This window comes from Battus philenor, unplaced genomic scaffold (genome assembly GCF_028537555.1).
Source record: "Battus philenor isolate CCGP_79_NKW_IND1 unplaced genomic scaffold, ilBatPhil1.0.hap1 SCAF_1, whole genome shotgun sequence".
Lineage (NCBI taxonomy): Eukaryota > Metazoa > Arthropoda > Insecta > Lepidoptera > Papilionidae > Battus > Battus philenor.
The window spans coordinates 6,971,591-6,994,341 of NW_027181661.1; the positions used below are offsets into that span (position 1 = coordinate 6,971,591).

A 22,751-nucleotide genomic window follows, 5' to 3' on the forward strand; every position below is an offset into this window, starting at 1 on the left:
CACTTAACAACTGCATTATTAATATTTGTTTATTTCTGTTCAAAGACTATGATGAACAAACCATAGACTAATAAGTTTGCTTCATAATGTAAAATATGTAAAAGTTATATTAAGATACAGCCTCTCTTTTAGTATTTTAAAATTTTGGAAAAAAGTGAATTAATAAAAATATCTAACAAGTGGAAAAATTTATAAGTTTTAATGATTTTGCGTAAATCTGTGCTCTGCCTAATACAAAATTACAGACTTTTTGGTTTCTCATCTTTTCTTAATTCTCTCATTATTTATCAATAGATTTCATGTTTTATGAATCTTATAATGATTTATATTATTTTTATCATCGATTAAGTTCTAATATAAATAGAAAAAATAATAGTTAAATTGACTGTTAACCATTTAATAAATTATGTACCCATTTTACTTTATAATTATTACATTTTACTATTTAACCAAGTGATTAAATCATCATCATCTACTTTATGTAATATTCCACAATGTCTTGTTACCGGTAATGACTTATGGAATAGAAATATGCTCTCCCACTTTGGGCTCCATTGGCAAGTTTATGTTCGTTCAACGAGCCATGGAGGTCCTCAAATATGACTATGCTCGGATCGATGCTCGAGATTTTTCTACGAGTTTTGAAGACCAATGAAAGTAACCGACGTAAGCCAGCGGAATGGCTAGTGGAAGTGGCAATGAGCAGGCCACATAGTGAACCTAAATGTTCTGAAGTAGAGACCACGGACCAGAAAGCGCTGCGTAGGATGTCCACCTATATGGTGAACAATTGACCTTGTTAAGCTTGCTAACCGATGTTATAGGAAATCTGTGGGTGAAACTAATGTCCAGCAATGGACGTGTTACGGTAGAAATGATGATGATGAATTAAAAGTAAATATAATACGGATACATCTTTTTCGCCAACGAATAATCCACAATTTTGCTAATATCTGTCAACAGTATATCAAATACATTAAATATAATACCTTATCACAGAATGATTAGCTCGAAGAGAGTTTTTTTAAATTATATATAATTTTATGAAGGAAACCCTGTAAGTGACACAAACCGCTCACAAATTTTCTAGCTGTAGCCTTTTTAGCCAGCGCCTTTTTAACCGAAAAATCAACTTTTTGGCGAAAGGCTTTTGCTTCGCTAAACAGAAGAATTAAATCGGTAAAAACCGGTCATTACCACATTTTGTAACATATTTTTTCATTACATACAATTTAAGCAAATGTATGTAATGTAATGTGAGTGTAAAATGGTTTCATGCCTTATTTCAATCCATTGAAATTAACTATTTTAACGAAACAAATCTGTAAATTTTATAGTTTCCATTTAAAAGAATAGAAACTTTCTACACAAGCTGTTAAAAAATGACCCTTTGGAACTTGGTGCAGAACGCGATGTCACCTGGAGTAGCAAAGCAAGTTAGTAAATGTCATAAAAGTTGGTAAATTTTGATTTGTTGATAAAGATAAAGATCGCTTTGGTCGACTTATTTGTTGATGCCTTTTTGAGTAAGTGGAACACGATTGGTATATTAATAGTTACGGCATAGCCCAAGATCTAAAGAATGACCACAACACAGGTTTATTCATTTTTAATGGTCTTTACATAAGATGATTGGTTATCTCATTGGTTCACAGCAAGAAACTTCTTGTTGTAATCTGCGAAATGTAAAACCAACTATTTAAAAAAAGGTTGATATGTTGATGATGTAACGTCGATGACTTGGTAAAAACTTGCAAAAAAGACTACGGAGTGGACGTACGGATTTCGGGATAAAAAAACATCTGATGAGACCAGTGCAAAATATGAAGATAAATCGAATGAAAGCGGTCAAATTAAGGATCATCGTGACATCGTTAGACTGTACACATTTTTGCAACAGCCAAATATTGGAAGGAAATCAAAGTGATCTAGTGTCGGGAAATGTTAACGGACCGACTATACCAACCTGACTCAAATTTTTACTATACTCAATGGAATTTCATTTTACTGAATTAAATGTTAATTTGGAGTTTTAAGGGGTCTGTAACATTTTATTTTGTAATGAAGACTCAGTTCAAATTTTGGTATTAGTGGTGAAATAAGATAAACTATCCTCACCTGAAGTGGAAAGTCTGAAGTGGTAGAGGGCGAGGCAAATCGCTGATGCATCCGATGGCCGTTGGTGCCGAAAGGTCAACGAGTGGCGACCACGAGTGGTGGCGTGCGAAGGCCCCCATCAGGTGGACCTATTTAAGGTGGCAGGAAATTGCGGTATGTGGGCAGCACCAGGGCAGCTATTGTAGCGGTCTGGTTTGATTTTGAGGAAGCCTATCCTGTAGATTTCTAGCAACTCACGTATGACGATTATGTGTAATATATAATTTATTTCTTCTGTTTTGGAGAAGAAGGCAATGAACCTGGTTCTGTCATCTATCTTTTCCATATAAAATGGTCTGGTTTAATTCTGAAATGATTTAAATGGATTACTTAATAGAAGTTTAAAGAAAACTGGACAATATTCATGAAAACAGAAATATACTGGCAACAGACATCGATTCATAATCTGTCATGGCGTCTGGTTAGTCGGGGAAATATAGAAACAGTTGCCGACCTGAATTCTTTGCTATACTATCGTGATACCTGATTTGGGTACTTAACATTCTACATTGATAAAGGTTTGCGGTACCTAGTTATTGAAGTTGTGAATAATACATCAAGTTTAAAATTTGATACTTTTTTATATTTAGTAAAGTACCTGTATGAAATGTAGTTTCTATATCTTTAGAATTCCTTAAACTACCTAAGGAATTCTAAAGATTAGGTTAACATTGAAAGAAGATTGTCAAAACGGAAAGTAACATGTCGCAGTTTTTAGGACAGAAGTTCTAAATTCTTACAGCAACGGTTTTATGTTGTAAACGTCAATGAACATCGATAAAAATATCGTGAACTTGTACGTAAAAAAAAAATATGAAAAAAGCTATTCTCCATTGAAAAAATGTGTTTTCAGTATTTTGTTGACAAAATGGTTCAAGGTGTAGTGTACTACCGTTGGCAGCATTGCTAACTATACATTTTCTTCACTCACATACACTTGTTCTCGATTTCATTCTGTTTCCGTGTCGGTTGAGGTTGGGTGTTAACTATGTGGCTATGTGTAGATTACTCACATTAGAATATTTTATTAAATAATTATATTTAAGTGGAATATAATACACGTGAATTAATTAGTACGACTATTAAATATAAGTTTAATTATTTACTCTGCTATTTTTATTGAGTGCGGTAAGTGTTTATTTATATTATAAATATTTATTTACATTTCTAGGAATTACCTTGACTATTATAAGTATTTACATTTATTGGTAATATTCTGTGGCCATATCAACTTATCTTTAATAGATCTGTATCGACCGCGCAATTGTTTTGCGCATGTTCGACGCTTGAGCATGTACCATGTACTCTTCGTATCTGACGATTAATTACCTCGTCACGTCTGCTAATTATCTTAGATAATTTTACGAATGCACGAATAATACACAGATTGCGATAAAAATTTTATGTTTTTTCTTGTGCCCTTGGTTACGTCCATATTATATATTTATTCACCGTAACCAAATCATTAAAGTTCCTTTTAAATATAAAATGAATTTTATAAGATTATTACCTTAGAATCATGGGAAATAACTATGATTATCCTTTATCATAAATTTAAAAATAGATAATAATTAACAGCATCATATCAATGCATGTAATCAAGTTCAAAGTGTAATGCGGTTTCGTTAAAAAACTTGCTAACGATTAAGAGAAGCAGTGAAAGTGGTCTTAGCAATACTTGAACCTCAATTTATTTAAGGCGCGGAACTCATAAAATAATTTATAAATAATTGGACATGATCATAATAGTTTTTATATGATGTTTAGCAAGAATCATTTCGATAACATCTCTTGTTCTTTGACCACCGCGATCTTTAACTTTTTTTTTTGTATAATAATCTTCTGTACAAATGTAAAATTATAAAGCGTTTAGAAACGGTGAGGTGATTGATCAATCGTCTTATTTAAATATTATTTTATCACGGAGCCTTTATTAAGCTTACAATAATAATGCTGAAAGCTATTTCTCTACTTTTGAACAGAAATGATTTATACACATAAATTGTCTTAAGCACAAATTCTCGACGAAGTATAGCGACGACTAAAGTGTTGATAAACTAATCTGATTGATCTCATATTTAATTTTTCCTTAATCGTTGTCTTTCTTATCGTCGCAAAAAACGCAAACTTAGAAATCTTTTAAAATGACTTACACTATTGCACAGCATTTGCAGATTCTCCAGGTGCGAGGGGCAAGGCACACTTTTTGGATAGACGTAGTAAACATAACCGATACCAATAGTCAGCCTTGCCTTTTCTATTGCCTATTATAATCACTTACACTATTATAAACACTTATACTACATTACGAAGAATTATCAACGATTTTAAGATTTTCACAAATAATATTGTCACATTTTCATGCTTAAAGCATTGTATTATAAAAAACAGTGATTTTTGGTCGTTTTTAAATACGTCATATAAATATCTCTTCACGTGAAATTACATCGCTTATATAAACCCGCCTTTATTTTATATAAATGATAATTACGTGTAACGGAGAGAAGAGCACTGGTCGGCAAGCGCGGCGGAGAAGAGACCAGTTTTATATACGATGCAGGAGGCATACAAATGAAAATCTATGGTGCAGGCCTATGTCGAGCAGTGGACATCCTATGGTAGAAATGATGATGATGATTATAGATAATGCGAGTTAATACGCTCTTACTGCTCTTGAAATCAAAAAAGATGATTTGCTGTGGTGATCAATATGTTATGGTTTTCATGCGTCAATTTCTCTACGTAGGGTGCCGCTATGATAATATCTTAATATTTATGAATATATATTATATAATTATTATATAATATCTTAAAATTTTCTTACACATATTTTACCGGCTGTGACGTCGATTTCAGAAATAAAATTATAACTGTAATTGATGCCAGCACTATTTTATTAGGTTACGCTTCGAAGTCTATTACACATGTATTTTGTTATGAGAGGCCCAAGTGAGCTATCAAAAGTGCCAGTTAAATGACCCAATGTTCGTCAGCAAGTGAAAGTAAAACCGGCGCGTCTCAGCGCTGCTTTCTCCGAGAAATAAACCTTCGCGACTGCGATGTGGGGAGTACGTCATCGCGTGATGTGCGTTCATCCGATTTTTTTTTTATAAAATTAAAAGCCATGTATATTTTATTTACAATATCAATACTTATTTTTTAATTACAAGTTTCATCTGTAAATAGTTTTAGCTTTGCTTAGAATTTGGAAACACAACATGCTAAATATTTCGTAGATAGTTTAGTTTACTTTAGTTTAACTTATGACATACGAAGAAAGATGGAAAATGTAAACTTACACTACAAAGACACTTGCTCGCCAGCTTGAAAGATAAGCTACATATTATAAGCCCAGCAGCCCTGTTTATAACCTTAGCTGCGTTTCGACCTGAGCAATGGTTGCGAATCAATGTATGAAAAGATGGAGATTTGGAATTATTTCTTCAGACTAACCTTTATAATACGTCACATAATTTATATCATAGCCGGGGAAGCAAAAATATTTACGGTCGATGAGCAGTAGCATGTCCCGAAAATATTTGAAATAAAAAAGCTACCTTCGCCAACCCGCACTACAGTGTGGATTGGCAAATAACTCCAAGAAGATACACAAAAAAACAAGGCTTTCAATCCCCGGCAGCTCTGCTATTCCTCGCGAGGATGGCAACCGTGGTAGCGACGGAGCAGAAGGTCTGTACTTAGAATCTCCAGCAGGCTGGAAACAAGCCGCTTGCAATTGACCCTATTGGAAATATATGATGGTGGTGGCGTAATAGTGCACGAGTTATGGCTAAAGAAATGAATGAATGCAGATATAGTATCATAGGCTCAAATCAGCAAACCGTGGTAGTGCAGCACACAGACAGGACCAGGACACAGACTTGCGATCGTAGGTTGCGGGTTAAATTCCCGTGATACAATCTTATACAATTACGTAGTGCATTCATTATATGGGATTTCAACTGCTCACAAAATAAGTTTCCAGAGGATGAGCAGCAGCTTCCTCTGCATACCATAATACCACACTGCAGTCGCCAACCCGCCTTCCGAATGTAACGATTATGCTATATAGCCTCATGGATATCATTGGGGGAGGTATTGGCCTTGCAATGGGGCTCAAACGACGACGACGACGCTCAAATCATAGATCATGCTTTGTAGAATTTCCACTTGAGATGATATCATTATTCGGTATAACCAAAAAATTCCTCTCCCAACTGGGGGGAGTTAAATCGTTACATTTGGCAACATGAGTTTAAATTGTTTTTCATATTGTTATCTAATGATAAAATAACGAAAATGGGTAAAGATGCCGAATAGAAAAATTATTATTCCAAATTAAATTAAAATAGAAAAATTCTTGTTCAACATTCACAAAAAAGATCTCTTATTGACGTATCCTCATCAAGCCGAGTCTTATATCTGTTGTAATTACATGTTTAATCGAAGTGTGGAATTTTCAATGAAACCATTTACAGTGTAATAACCTTTTAGCACACAAACTTCTATATTTTTTTAAAAAAAATTTAGCAATAAAAGCTTTTTGTACAAGGATTCTATTCTCTAAACGCTTAAATTGCCTATAAAAAGATTTAAACTCGTTGACTTTAAGGTACACCAAGTTTGTTCCTGGGAAACTCGGTGATATTATTGTAGACATATTTTCATACATGTTGAGAAGCACTTAATACACTGAATAATTTATTATAACGACTATCTTTATTTGTACATCTTATTCTTTTGCGTTGTAAATGTTACGTAGTAAGCTAAAATTTACAGCAATGTTAGTAAAAATAAAATTAGAACAATTATTTTCGTAAGTAAATTTGAATAGAAGTCAAAATAATTAATATTTTAATATTAGGTTTGGACACTGCATACGTCGCAAAAATTTTGCGTTCAATAGATATCTCGCGCAGGCGTGATCTAGCTTTACCTAGGCGACCTGCAAACAGGGAAAGGTCAGCCTAGAACATTCTAAATCAATTATTTAGCGCAGACGCATTAGTTGCACAGGACTTTAAGGCGTTATCCGATTTTTAATAAACAAAGAAAAATTAATTAATTAAATTAATTTTCGAATTCTAATTTTTAGAAAATTTCCAAGAAGAATAGAATTGGAATAGAAAAAAAAATGCTTCTTATCAAATGTGACATATCCATGAATAAGATAGATAAACTAGTGCTAATTTAATTTCCAACTAATTAGTCAGAATACATCAATTATTAATAATATTTCTCTTAAGACTTTTTCGATAGTTCTTTAAGCTTAGCAGCTTATGGTCATCATACTGTCCCATAATTAATACCAATTTAAAAAACCTTATTAGTCCTGACACTGAAAGTCTTTAGAATTCCATAAATTAGACTAAATATTAACTATCAAGTTATTGCCCGTTTTTCAAAATAGAATGCATTGTAGTAACCTATAAAACCATTGTGAGAAGCAATGTGCTCACTTCTCTTTGAGGGGTCTATTTCGAAAACGAAAACAGCCACCGCTTTTTCGGCGTCATGATGTTTTTTTTTTTAATTTTTACATAAAGATGCAAGGCGGGACTGTAAAGAGGATCATTCAAAAAGTGCTGATGCATTATTTGATAAAGGAAGTCTTTACTGTGCGAACATTGTTGTTGGACACTTACTAAAACAACAAGCAAAAAAATGCTATTCTCTTTCATCACTCTTTCTGTCATTTGCAACATAAATTCGAAATTAATTTCAGTAGCCTTTGGTGAAGGACGTCCCTCACGCCGATCATTACTGAGATTACGGTCACGTTTAAAATCGTGAAATTAAGTGTAAATAGCAGAAGAACTTCATCACCAAATGCTATCCGAAGTTAATCGCGTTTTCGTTGCTGACAGAGACAGCAAGTAAATTAAAAAAATCTTGAACAAAATTCTTAACTTGTAAAAATCATAAAGATGTTGAAGCGTTATTTAGAAGTAGCTGTAAACTTATGAAAATACATGAAAAAATTACTTTTGTCGAGCATTTTATTTTAGAATTTTAATATAATTATTTTATTGGCTAGTTCTAAAACTTTACAGCGTCACCAATGAATTAAACCCGTTTATGAAATTTTCAAAAGCTTTTTCGCAATTTTTTCGGAATATATAGGTCGAGGCATTAAACAAACAAAGAACTTAAAGTCCTCGACAGATAGTGTCGAAACAGAATTTGTTGTGCAATAAATCAATAGTTCGCGCAATCGCATTCAACATTCTAGAATATTCCAGGTCTTTTAGGTCATGGGGAGGTGGAGGTGCATCGCTTTGATTTTGCTGCGCAATAAAGTCCGGCGGACGCAAGTGGGAGTGGGTGGTTTTTTTAGTACAGGTGTGAGAGATTCCACCTTCTCCCAACTACGACGTAATTACATGGCGACTTAAAATTCTCTATTATTTATATATATTTTTTAAGATAAACTACAGAACCACAAGATTTAGCTACAGTAAACACATTGAGACCGATAGAAGTCACATCTTCGATATATGTAAAGATAAATTTATGTTCATTTGATGGGGCCGGAGTATGCATTTTGTGTGCATCGCGACCGGGACCATTTCTAATTTTTTTTATACATAAACGGTATTTTTATATATAACCCTTATTACATGAACAAGTAATGCGATATTGTAGTGTTCATACTTCTTCAATTTTTAAAGTAGATCGTAATAAGAATAATTATGATGAAGTAAATGGTGCAATGTCACAAATACTTCTATGGTATACTGCGAGTAACTTGGTACTAATTGTAAAGAAAACTGAATGTATTGAATTGTTAATTGCGAAAAGATAGAAGCCTCCGCGGTATTTTTTGGAATAACCCTAGACTCGAAACTTCTGTGGGGCACCCACTTGTCTTTCTTTTTAGTAAACTGAGATTCGCTGCTTACGCTGTTCGAAAAGTCAGACGGCTTTAGTACGCTGAAACAGCCAGGCTTGTTTATTTTAGCTACTTTCATGGCATATTGTCCTGTGGGATATTACTCTGAGGCACCGCGGCAGATATTAAATCAATATTTGTAATCCAAGAAAGAGCATTACGGGCCATGTACTACTAGGGAGCCCGGGATTCTTTAGGAGAAGTTTTCAATAAAGAAAATTCTTATGGTTGCGTCGCAATATATGTATGATATTGATTTGTTTATCCGCAAACACTAGAAATTATTTAAAAAAAACTAAATGAATTAAAATAAACTGTACACTCATAGTTTTCGTCTTCAAAAATTTTAATAAATCGTTTATGGCACAAAGTATACATATGTTCATAAAGTTTCACAATCAATTTCAGATCTGCCACTGAAGAATACATAACCAATTTAAAAAAAAAATGTTATTGAAAAATAGTATATTATTTTATTCAAGGATACTATACTGATGTTTACGTTGGGAATTAATAATGTTGTTGATACTCATCCAGGAAGTTAATTATTGCCAACCACTCTGTATAAAACTAAATTTGTAAAAGGCACCTGTTGAGTTTCTCGTCGGCTGTGCTCGGCAGAATTGCCTTCTATGCCTGTGGTAGCTTCATGTAGGGACTATAAAGCTGATATTTTATGTTAAATGAAGATACGAAAGTGCTTTTACCAGCCTATTATTATGAAGAATATTTTGATTTTCATTTATAGAAGATATATCAACAAAATAATCATAATAAGATTTTGGAGTTACAAAGTGATTTGATTTTTTAAATCCAGCTTTCTAATAAGACGATACTATAGATATGTAAAATAAAAACTATATAGGCAAAAACATTTTCATTACTAGTGTCTATTTTAGGCATTCTCATTTCTGATCGTACATAGAGCTATTGTTACTTGAACAAAGACAAAGAAGATCCTATAACGCTCATTATTTGCTAACCACTCCTACAGTAACCTTTGAAGTTCTCTCAGGCAACTTGCTGTTAGATCTTTTCGTACACAAAGTAACAGTAATTTGTTTATACATATTATTGTCCCCTTAGAATAATTTATAATAATTATATGCGACAAAATGGCTGTACAGCTCTTATTGTAGTAAATACTGGATTCAAATTAAATATCCCTATAATGCATGATGCCGATGGCTGCAAACGCGGTATCTACGAAGTGCCTACAATAAACTCAGACGTTTTTTTTTCTGTTTTATGGTTAAGTGCCCAATAACGTCCACTGTATAGGTATAGGCCTGCCCCAAAGATATCTATGGAAAAATATACCACAATCGCCACTTTTGGCATGCGGATTGGCGATCAGTGCGACAGTACAGCTGTTTATATATTTTTCATACATAAATATTATGTCATATTTCATACATATATATTTATGTCAACTTTTAAACGGCTTTATTATATTTATGGCTTTTTATTGTAATTTATTTTATCTATTAGTTTTTCGAAAATAATAAAATAAAAAGTATTGCTATTTAAAAAATTACCATAGAAATTCACTATACAGAGATTTATTAATTTTTTTGAGAGTAGAAGAGGAGTTCGTAACTGGAGTTATAATATATACATGCATAGTTAATATAAAAATATGACTTGTTCTCCGTGAATACGGCTCTTTATTACAATATAAATTATATAAATGTTTGGCTAGAATTAAGTGATAATTGACAATACCATGTTTCAAACGCAAAGTAAATGACATTAAGGCAGGTCATATAGCGTGCAGAACAAAGCCGTTGGGGCCTTACTGTTTAAGAGTGGAGATCACGAAATAATGATGATGAATTATAACTTGTAGAATAAATGTAAAAAACCGCTTAAAGTTATTTTTTGTATTACTACTGTGTAGAAAGACACTAAAGTATAGTAAATATTCATTAGTAATATAGGTATATTATTTAACATTTACAAATATAAAATATTAATGATTATTAAAATAAATTTTCCCTATTTCGCTACAATTATTGTTAGTATTGATATGCTGAATACTCGCACTGTTTTATTATTAGAACAAGCAATCGACTTCAAATGTAAAACATACATGTTAAACTGTAGGTACATTTTATTTCCATATGAAATATCACTGTTAATACTAAGACTGCATAAAATTCATGTTAATTTAGCTGGTAATAAACCATCATTGATATGTATTTTCAATTTAGAATTTTAATATTTTAAAAATGACATTTTTTTTCAAGATTGATTTACATAAAGATTACAGATTTTAAAATTCCGAAATTTATTAACTCTATAACGGATTAATTTTAATAATAATCATCAAATAAAAAGTGGAGTTAAATTACAAAATACTCTTTTGTATTCCCGCATACGGCTTTTGCATAATTCTTGAGGCCTGGTTCGTTCGGGCAACGAAGAAGGTTTTTATTGATCGCTAGACTCAGGTTATCTAGGGCATGGAATTTTCTAGACGCTTCGCTTGTGGGGTGGTGAGATGTCGGCACATGCGCTGTATAGCTCTACGAAAAGGTCACCTTGGAACTTGCGAGGTTTGCACATGCGTTTTACAGCTTTGCAAATAGGTCAGCATCGAGCATTCTAGAAGCTTCGCTTGTGGGGGTGACCTAACACCCCCAGTCTCCCAAGACTTGCACATGCGTTCTACAGCTCTTCAGAAAGGTCAGCATCGAATATTCTAGAAGGGTCGCTTGCGTGGGAGGCGGGAGGTTTGCACATGCGTTGTATAGCTTAGCAATAAGGACATCGTGGAAAATTCCCTTAGCATCGCAAGTAAGGAGAGGAGGGGTGTCGTGGGGAGACGGGGTTGTAGTGGGCGGATTCACTAGCTGTAGACTACCTAGTATATATGTATTATTGTTTAGGTTTCGAAGATTCTAGAATAGTTCTTAATTAAGGGGTATGCGAGGGGGCAGGGGTTGTTTACGTAAACCTTAGCGTTTTGCCTGCAGTTTGTTGGGCGGATGGGTTCAATAATTCGACGCATGTGTATTGCAGCGAACTTTGTCGGAAAACGGTTGAGCGCATGCGATGTAAATGGCTGCCTTGCCAACTTGGCTCCTCTAACACTGTCCCCTCAATTCGTCGCGTTATCGCGCGTATTTTACGTACAGTGCGTTTTGTTTTTCGACTTTATCATCTTCGTTGCTGAGAGTGTGAAAAAACTGACACGGTAGGTTTAGAATTTAAGATCGTATATATCGTGTTTTTATCTGTCTCTATTGTCAATCAACAGCTTTGTTTTTCACTATTATTTCTTCCTAATTAAAATTGATAATTTAATTAAACATTAAATTCTAATTTGTCTATTATATATGATAAAAACACGATATTACTTTACACTTGTATACCTTGGGCCAAAAATATTAGCTAAATTAATTTTACAAACGTAAAACGTATACAATGTTTATAAATAAATACAGAGACACGTTAAAGTCTGTTTTTATTTCCTGAGTAAAATTCTTCGTTTTTGACCATATGCAGTGATGAAAGTCAGTTCAGTTGCGAGCTACGAATAATCAAAATACTTTTAAGTCTGGTGAAACGATGAAGTTTTATAAGTCGTAAAGGTTAACAGCCTATAATTTCATCAATGATTAATGCATCCTTGTGATAACCATTACTGAGCGAAGATAAGAAATGAAAGAAGTCTCTAATACCCTCTGTGGTTTCCATCAGATTATCTTAACTTCAGCCATAGAATGCTATTGCTGTGTCCAGCCTTCTCTCCAATAAGACAGGTACAATGTGGTCTGCATCTAGCGTCTTCATACGATCTATTTTTCGAACGATTTTCCTAAGTCGCCTGTTATGTTTGAGGACGGACGTCTTACGCTACGTTCGCCAATCCGTGGTCTCTTTCGCGGGACTCTGTTTCTGTGAGCTTTATTTAGATAAAGCTGTACAAAGCTTAAATAGGCTAGCAGCGTAATATTAATTACACCAAATCAAATCCAGAACCTCCCGAGCTACCTGTTCCGCTCTTTTTGTAGCACTGCTGCTTCTGTTGTTTTTTTGCCTTGTCTTCTTGTTTGAAATTTGAAGAATTTATTTATACTAGTAGTTGATTCTAGCCTATTAGAGGCTAATCCCTAAAATCGAAGTGAAAAAAAGAACACCTGAACATCGTCTACTAATCAACCCCAAGGTATGTACAACATACATTTGTATATGTGGTTTATTGTCAAATTATTTATTAATAATCATATATTATGAGATATTTACAACTAGTTTAATAGTTTTTCTTATTTATTGTAGATAAAATGAAGAAAATAAGGAAGAATGAAGACAATTTCCCTGATAAGGTGGGGACGGAAACCACAAGTAAATGGAAGTGAGTCGAGATTCGAAGAAGCAGTCAAGGAAAAGAATAGCATTTATTATTAACTATTTTTTAAACATTGTTATGAAATATTTACACAAGATGTTAATGATGCATGTATATATATAATATGTCAAGAATTTTTTTTGAAATAGCCAATAATATTTAATGTTATTTGCAAATAATCTTTTATTTAACTATAAAACCCCTCCTATAAGTTAATATAGATGCTTAATAGTTTTGGCCTCAGGTACAACAAGTGAATATATTATAACTGGCTCGACGAATGTCATATGTATCATAAAAATACTAAACATATCCCAAAAACTAATAAGTAGAGTCTAAAATCAACTCCATCTAGGCGTTAGACATCTTTTAATCCTTTTCGCCACAGCAACGTAGTTAACGTCAAGTTTAGATCGGATGATAGGGTAGGTAATCTGCACCCCAAAAAATTGATAAAAAAATCTATGTCACGTATTTTAAAAATAACTAACATTCAAATAAAAATAACAATCAATATAATAACAATATAAAACAATAACAATCATACAAAATAATAATCTCTTGTAGTAACTCTTTTCTAAATGACTGACGAAAATCTATGCAACAATCGGGCTAATTAAAAAAAAAAAATTAAAAGCAACGTTTTAAATATTTATAATGATATTTCATTTTATATTGTGCAGTAGTAGCCGAGCGGTAGACGGAGGGGAAGATTTACAATCGTAGGTCGCTAATTCGATTCCCGGGATAAAAGCTTACAAAATCGACACTCTGTGCATTAATTACAATGCACAGGAATAAATTTACAGGGGATGAGCAGCAGTGCTCTTTGCTTACCATAATACCACATTGCGATTGCCAAACCGCGTGCTAATCGTAGCGATTACGGTATATCCCCACATAGATATTTTTGAAAGAGGTTTATACCTTGCAGTGGGTGTCTATGAGTTGAAACGAAAACCCAATATTATTAGTACTTTGTATCATCGGTTCAACCAAAAAAGTCTATGTCACGTGGCATGTTTTTATTTATTAATTTCTGGAGACATATAAAGCGTATAAATCTTTTGAATCATAATACATCCTGAAGTTTTGATACTAATAAAAAAAAAAAAAAAAAAATTAATCAAAAAACACGACGGCGGTAGTACAAAGGTATTGTGTGCACAAAGAGATAATAATATTTTTTTTATTCTTTTTAATGTGCGATGAAAGCAAAATTGCGCACTTTCATTGACCTCATGATAACACGTATCAACAATCGTATAACCACTTCAGCACTGCATTTAACTAACAATAATAAAATCGTCAGCATTACATTACAGAAATATAGTAATGATCATTTATTATGGCATATGAACAGGTCTCATCAATACGTCAAAAATTTAACTAACAACATGCAAAGCGAATATTTTTTTACTGCCATGCGAAATAATTTATGACCTGTAATACATGTTGTTCCATTTTGAACTTTAAAGTTTCAACGTAAAAGTTATTTTTCCCAAAATCCTTGTTTTTAACTTACTATAGGCCGTTTAAACCTTAATAGATTTTTAATCGGTCAAATAGATGTCTTACCTTTTTGTATTCTATTATCTTTCGAAAATTATACACAATTATATGAAAAAAGTAACATAGTACACATAAAATTACTATAATTTAAGAAATAGATACAAACTTCAACTAATTATTGTCAAAAGTAATTATGGATAGAAAACTTTATTTTTTTTCCAAGGAGTAGAGTTGTAAAGAAATGTAATAATGTTTTACTTTTTTTTAAAAGCCTGTTTAAATTTTATAACAAGAAACTCTATTACCCCTTTCATTTTTGTCTTCTCTTTTTTATTATCCCAATGTACTGAGGCGAAGTTTGCTATTTTTTTGTGTGGTTTATGTATAAAGAAGATACGAGTCCCATATACTATTTAATCGTTAGGTAACGTAGAATATCATTGTCATGATTTTATTTATAGAAATACGATAATAAAGGAATCGTATTTCATTATGATATCAATTTCTTTACGCTTCATCGCTATGTATTTATCAATAGACTTTTCCACCAGAGAGTATTTCTATACGTAAAAGATGTTGAAAAATATTTCTTTATAGATAGTCAAATAACTAGTTTAAAAATATATATTTTTTATTTAATATATGTTAAATTGACACATTGAACCTTAATTTTTAATCTCCATCATTATTTATAAATTTATATTTTCTTACAAAATCTTTGATCACAATTACAAAGAGTTTTATATTTGTCTATTCTTACTATATTAAAGTCATAGATCAACCAAACTAAAGTAATTTTACAGCGACCCTAATTTTTAGTTTTTGATTAAGCGAAAACAAATAAACTTGTTAAATATTCTGCTGGCGAATAGTATTGATACGTTTGTGTATTTTACACCTGTCATTTACTGGTTTTGTTTCTTGTATTCATGTTCATATCACAACGAGGAAACTTTTTGTAATGCTTCATATTCGTTATTATTTTATCTTTCTTCATCTTTTTTATTAGTTACCCACTGCTAATTCATTTTTAATTATAAAAAAGAATTTAATCGAGGCATAAATAATGGAATTTTTTAGTGGCATTAAAAATTGTTTCATAATTGTCGTTATAATTCTGCTAGGCGAGTCGATACATAAAAACAAAACATCTTTCATCTTTTGCATAATCTATATATGTACAGGTTTTTATGTGTTATCAATATTATTCTGAGGTCCTATCTATAAATTTAGTAAGCAATAGATAAAGAGCATCGTCTATCTATATATTTCTTTGTGCGCATAGTTTTGAGTCTCGCTTCAAAAAGTTAACATTATTATAATAAATTATCAACTTCTGGTTTACGTAGACCGTTTTAATAATAAAAATAAAATAATTATAATATAAATAAGCAGATGTGTCATCAAAGGACTGTACTAAATCTGTAGCATGATGAACAATCCATGCATCTTAAGAGAACGTATTAATTTAAACATGGACACTGCGCCGTCCGCTCTTGAAAAAGGTTTTAATAATAAAAATAAAATAATTATAATGTAAATAAGCAGATGTGTCATCAAAGGTACTAAATCTGTAGCATGATGAACAATCCATGCATCTTAAGAGAACGAATTAATTTAAACATAAACAATGCGCTGTCCGCTCTTGAAAAAGGTTTCATGGCGACTAAATTCCCAGGCATCAGTTTACTGACTGACATACCCGACACATCTATTAAGTTTATTTTTTACTTAGTAAGTTAAACAAATATAAATTTTATTTTGAGACACCTTATACGATAAAAATGTGTTTGGAAATAATATAAAGAAATAAAAAGAAGTTCGTGCATAATATACTTGTTCCCACAAGAATGACGCAAACGATGAGGTATGACACCATATGATACAAATATTCGAATATCCGGCTTTCGTTCTTTCTCTAGATGTTGTATATATAACACTGTAATCAAAAAGTACGATGTCTATTTAAACTTCGAATCAATTTCATTCCCTTCAAAGTAATCCCTGTCAAACGCACTTTTGCAAAGCCTTTTCCAGTCCTCGAACAGTCGGAGTAGTCTTTTTCCGGTATGGCTTTCAAGACCTTCTTCCAATCGGTTTTATCTCCTCTGTCCTGCCAAAATAGCGCCCCCGCATTAGCTTTGAGTTTGCTAAATTGACAGAAGTCGCACGGAGCCAAATCAGGCAAATACGGTGATTGTGGAACGTCATGAATCGGTTTTTTGTTACATAATGATTACCGATTTTTGCACCATCCGAGACAGCGCGTTTGACAAAGTCGGAAAATTTCACAAAAACATGCGTAACTCCGACATAATTAGGCCTTTTGACAAAGAGTAGCTTGGCAAATGCTATAGACAGCTCTAACAACCTAGGAAAAATTTACCTGTCTTTTTAATGCTCGGGAGTTTGAAATGACAATTTCACCTCACTTTCTGATCATAGTAATGCTGCAAGCTATAGTGGTTAAGAAATAATTGTCATTAAAATAAATATTTATCAATTTATGTATTTTTCATTTTCATTTTTTAGTTTAACTGGTACCTAACATAACAATTGAAAGCCAATCGTTACAATTTAGCGATTCAAAATTATTGACAGGACAAGGTCTAAAAAAACAAATTGGACACAAGCTTCAAAATGCATACGGTTCACGAAAATAATTTGACCTATGTACAGATTTATTGGAATCATTTTCAAATATGTAGATATAATTCATCACTTTATTTTCTGAAAAACATAGTTACCTAAGAAGCATTTGAAGTTCTCGCGGTTTCGTGGTGGCAGTCTGAACATCTTTTATTCGTATCCAGGGCTAACACAAGAGCCTTAGTGTGGGATGCTACATTGTACTGAGTTTCAACTTCACGTTGTTGTACCACAATTTGCTGTACTATTTCATTAATAGCATAATGAAGAAATCTATGTTGAAATTTTGTTTACCTTTATTAAAATTTGTTTGCTTAAAAATCACGTTCTTGTAAGATTTCCAAATAAATTCACGTGTTTCTGAAATTCAATATTTGTTATTAGAACGATAAGCAAGTATTGCTTAAGCTTCTAATTTAACTTATTATTATCGTTCGAATGTTAAAACAGTTCGTACTTTTTAAAGGGCTGGCCGTGTTGTAATTTGTGCGATTTAGCGTATCTAGGTCGTCAGACTAGTAAAACCACTTAGCTCTTTACGTCTCGGCTTATTAGCCTTTCATTGCATTACTTTGTTAAAATAAATGTTTATTTATATTACATATAAGTACTTTTACTTACTTAAATTAACGCATTTAAAGAAGAGTATCTAGCCCGCGTTTTTTAACAATTTTAAGCATAGCCCAAGTTAAAGTCCCCTATCGTTGGCACCTGCACCAGATCAGTCCGCCGAAGTCGAAGTTCCCGAAGGAGCCATCAAAGCAAGTTCCGTAAACGAGTTTTGAAGTAAACTCTTTCCGCGCTCTACCCTTTCAAGCCCGCGGTACCTGTAAATGCCAATAAAAGTAGGTCTGAATCTGAAAAAAAAAAACGAAGATTTTAATAAAGGCTTTTTATTGTTAAACATGCAATAAGAGTTACCTTTATTTGACTTAAAACCTCAGTAAGGTTATTATATATTGGTTGTGATTGCGTTAAAAACCTTTACGTCAATTCTTCTGCAAATTAGGTAGTCTGCAAAAAAATTCCATACACGTATGAAATTTTGCTTTGCCCATCTGGTACCTACTCTTTGGTTAATATGTTCCATAGCGCATATGTCTGTCATAAAATGCTTTATCATAGACAATTTATTTATTTTTTCCTTTTTGCTTTTCTTCTATCAATATCTCCATATAATGCTCTCCGTTATGTCCAACAGCAGTGCACGCCTTAAAACAGATGAAGATCATCAGATATGAGTTCTATGCTTTCTTCTGATGGCTGTAAATATCTAATATTAATTAGCCAATAAAATAATAATTAATGGAATCAGGCGTTACCTTGCGGAAGTCCATCCTAAGTAAGAAAAGGACCAATATTTAGCCACTTCCGCACATGCAGTGGTAGTCGTGCAACAAAGTGCACCGCCCGCCAGTCCGCTGATGAATGCATATGCGGCAAACAATGCGAATTACACAACTGCCACCGTTAAACCACTCAACACGTGTTTTGCCCTCCACGGGGCATCTTCAGGAGTTATGTTACACCGATTAGTGCCATTGCACTCTGTGTTTGGCACTAATCGTCGACTAAGTCGACGTCTTATTAGATCTCGAAGCGAAAAAGTCTATTGTATGGTGCAATAAATTTCCAAAGCATTATCTAGAATTTGAAATATATACAGAGAACCTCCGCAGCTTAAGAAAAATATTATTGGGGGCTGTCTAAATAACCACATAATTAGTTTAGGTAATATCTATCCTGTCGCCAATTATTAATTTAAAAAAATTAAATAAATTTGGATTTTAGTTTTATGGGGTTAAATAAAATTAATAAATTTACATGGGTAGTGTCGAAATTGCATAACTTACTATATTATATTATTCGATTGTAGTGACACGAAAGACTTTACTGCTCAACTGTAAGTACAGGAAATGACTTGACTGTGTGATTTATTACAAGGTGACAAGGCTTATTTTAAAAAATTACCCGTCTACTTTTATGATTGCTTGTACAATCAACCATCCTTGTACTTAAAGACGGTGAAATGCAATTACATGTTTATAACCGTACTCTTAGCTTGGTTACATAAAAGCATCTGTGTATAATATAGCTTACCTTTATCGCAGTTTCATATATTTTTAATTATGACGTTATTTTTATTTAGAATCGCGTAGATATCAATGGTTTCAATTATATGACGTCTACGGTTTGAAAAAGGCTTTTACCATAGATTTACAAAAAAGACAGAATATTAACAACTTGCATCCGGTGTTTTTCGAAGACCGTATCATAGCTGTTTGAATTGGTGCTTGTCAGTCTTTGCTCCCCACTGCAGAATCTTGAGAACTCCGCGGTAATCTGTTCTGTGCGCTATGTTGCCTGCCCTATGCCTGTTGAACTTGATAAGCCTATGGGCTGCGTCAGTTACTTTCTTCTTTCTTCTATGGATCTCTTCAAATCTATATCGAACTCTTGGGGAAATGGCGACTGTGTGCTTACTAATGAGGCCATAAGTGTGTGAGAACGTTTCAGTATCATTGGTCACAGTATTTAGACAATGAGTCTTGAATTGAAATAGTACGTTATCAACTACTAATTAAAAAAAAGATTCAGTAATAATGACAATATTGAACTTACTTGTCATCTTCATCGATATCCAGTGAGCCAGTAGAATCCTACAGCAAGGGTAAGATCTTCGCTGAGGATCGTCGACTGGTTTTGCGCTACCCGTATCCAGAGACTCGTTTGTAATAATTGTTTTATTAATAAAAAGAATTTACGTACATAGAGAATTAAGAGTTTATTGTATTTTTACGTGCTCATACTTATTTACTTTTGAACTCAGTTTTTTTTTTAAATCACGGATTAACAAATTGATTTCTAGTTTTATCTATTTTCAATTCCATAAAAAGATAAAGATTGACTGTCGTCGATAAATTTTGATCGAAGTTCCATAACGACGTTTAAGGAAATTTATTGAATGATTATTTCTGATGTTAAATTTAATGTAGCTGAACCCATTGTTCGTGTTTAAATAACAATTTACCGTACGCGTGGTTAGTTCCACGCATGCGTTTAACTCAAACGTACCTGCACGTTCTAAGGAGCTAGAGCATTCAAAATTTATAAACCATTGTATCCAAATCTCTGAGATTATATCTTAACTAAATTGGCGTTAATACACGCGTACATATTTTTAAATTTTTAAATACTTCATTAAAATATTGTGAAAAGGAACCAGTATTTAGATCATAGATACATTTTTGACAGTAGCTCATTTTCGGTAAAGTTTACACGTGTTTATAAAAGTTTTAACAGCTCTTTTGTATCGTGTATAGTGATAGCATCTTATTGTATTTCGGCAACCGTCAATATTTAACTGTGTCTTTGTTCTGTTATCTTAATAACTAACGTACAAAGAGCAAGGACTGCACGCGTACATTATTCTATTTTAGGCCTTCCTTTATATATCGCTCATTACGATAGCTTTTCAGTTACAGAAGGCACGTGATAAGTGGTAAGTTTAACTTTATTATTTGCTGTACAGATATTGACGAATTAAAATTAAAAACAGTGCTCAATCGGAGTGTAAATAGATTATAAAAAATCAATTCAGTTAATTCTTCAATACACATGGTGATCGGGTATAGGTGTAAAGGCTTTAAAATGTATTGCTCATTTCCCGTCAATTATGTTAACAACCTATATAAAAAATTATAGTTTCAGAAATATTACACGACAAAAAAGAAGCGTTTGCGATATTCGAATTATATATCTATCACTACAGCATTACAGATTTCGCATTGTTAGAAATTATTAGCCTATCGTATTTAATAAAAAAACTTGAATGAAAAATATTAAATACATTTATGTAATATAGTTTATAGTTATACAATCAACCTAAATTAATTGTCATAGTAATTTTAAATAATTTTATTGCAAGAAAAATAAATATAGTCGATACGATAAAAACCTTTAAGATTTTTGCTGACGAATGAACTATACAGAATTAATTTAGATTTTTGAATTGACTATAAATCGCTAAAGAAACGATTTATAAAAACTAAGGTTTAGGTTCTGTAAAAATAAATAGAGAATGCTTAGGAATCTTAGTAGTGTGATTAATTATGATTTATTTATTCTTAGTTAAAGAAAATTACGTATGTATAGTTGTAACATTTTACTGTTCTATTGAAGTACTAATAATTATTTAGGTTTTAGGCGCATGTGCAGTAGATAGAGCTCGGGCGTGGTCGAAGGTGGGGCGTGTATGCGCAAGGCTGTATTAATATTACTTTTTACGTCATGGAATTACTGCATTGTTGGGTCCGATATAGCGTTAAAATGACGCGTCAAATAATTATTCATTCTGACATAATTGTGGATGAAAGCGATATAGATTTTTCGTCTCTGTGAGCGACTTGCACGTGATACGGTAAGCGATACCTCTTATCTATATCTCCGATCTTTATAATCTAGACGTAGGAGCGTACATTTTATGCAACCTCATTTGATCAATCCGGGGATTCCCGTCTGACATTTGCCTCTCTAATTTTCTTCCTTTATTTTTTATTATATCACATTGTATTCTCTTCATTAGCAAAGTTGCTTTTATCTGGTGTATGTAATTTGTAAAAATGAACAAAGACGACAATCCCATTTTTCTTTTCCAAATTTCTTTACCAATAATATGATGCTATGAGCATGTTATGAGCGTGGTTTGTTTTAGCCATCGTCTCACTGTCAAATCCATCTCTCTCTCTCTTCCTCTCTCTCAAATATTTTTTTTATTATTTGTTCTATACACTTATGTATGAATATTACGATAATACGAAATTCCATCTGTAATGTGGGTTTCGGCGTTTATAAAAAAATCTTTTTGGGGTATTAAACATAAATAAAAAACTGAATGATTTTTGTTCGATATAGTATGATTTTCGGACAATGACTTTTTGAGATTATACCCACATTGGACAATTCGTGCCACGCATAGCCGGCGGGAACAGCTATTATATTACACGATGAGCTTTCGTAGATGTAAATATTGTAACATGGCAGCATAGCGTTACACTTATGTAAACGTATAGCAGTAGGTTGACATTCTTAACAATTAAGATTCTGTTATCGCCAATGGAATTATGAAAATTGTTATTTATTATCAGTTATTTATTTTTATTGCACTCTTGAGGTCTGGCAGGGTTA

General features: G+C 32.7%; 1 protein-coding gene across 1 annotated transcript in view; it reads left to right on the top strand.

The window, feature by feature from the left end:
- The first annotated feature begins 3,144 nt into the window (after positions 1-3,144).
- LOC137933419 (tetratricopeptide repeat protein 39B-like) overlaps positions 3,145-22,751 on the top strand; it is a 52,910-nt gene continuing 33,303 nt past the window's right edge. The window contains exon 1 of the mRNA XM_068777374.1: positions 3,145-3,285. The gene's annotated coding sequence lies outside the window, so the exon portion shown is untranslated. The remainder of the gene's footprint in view (positions 3,286-22,751) is intronic.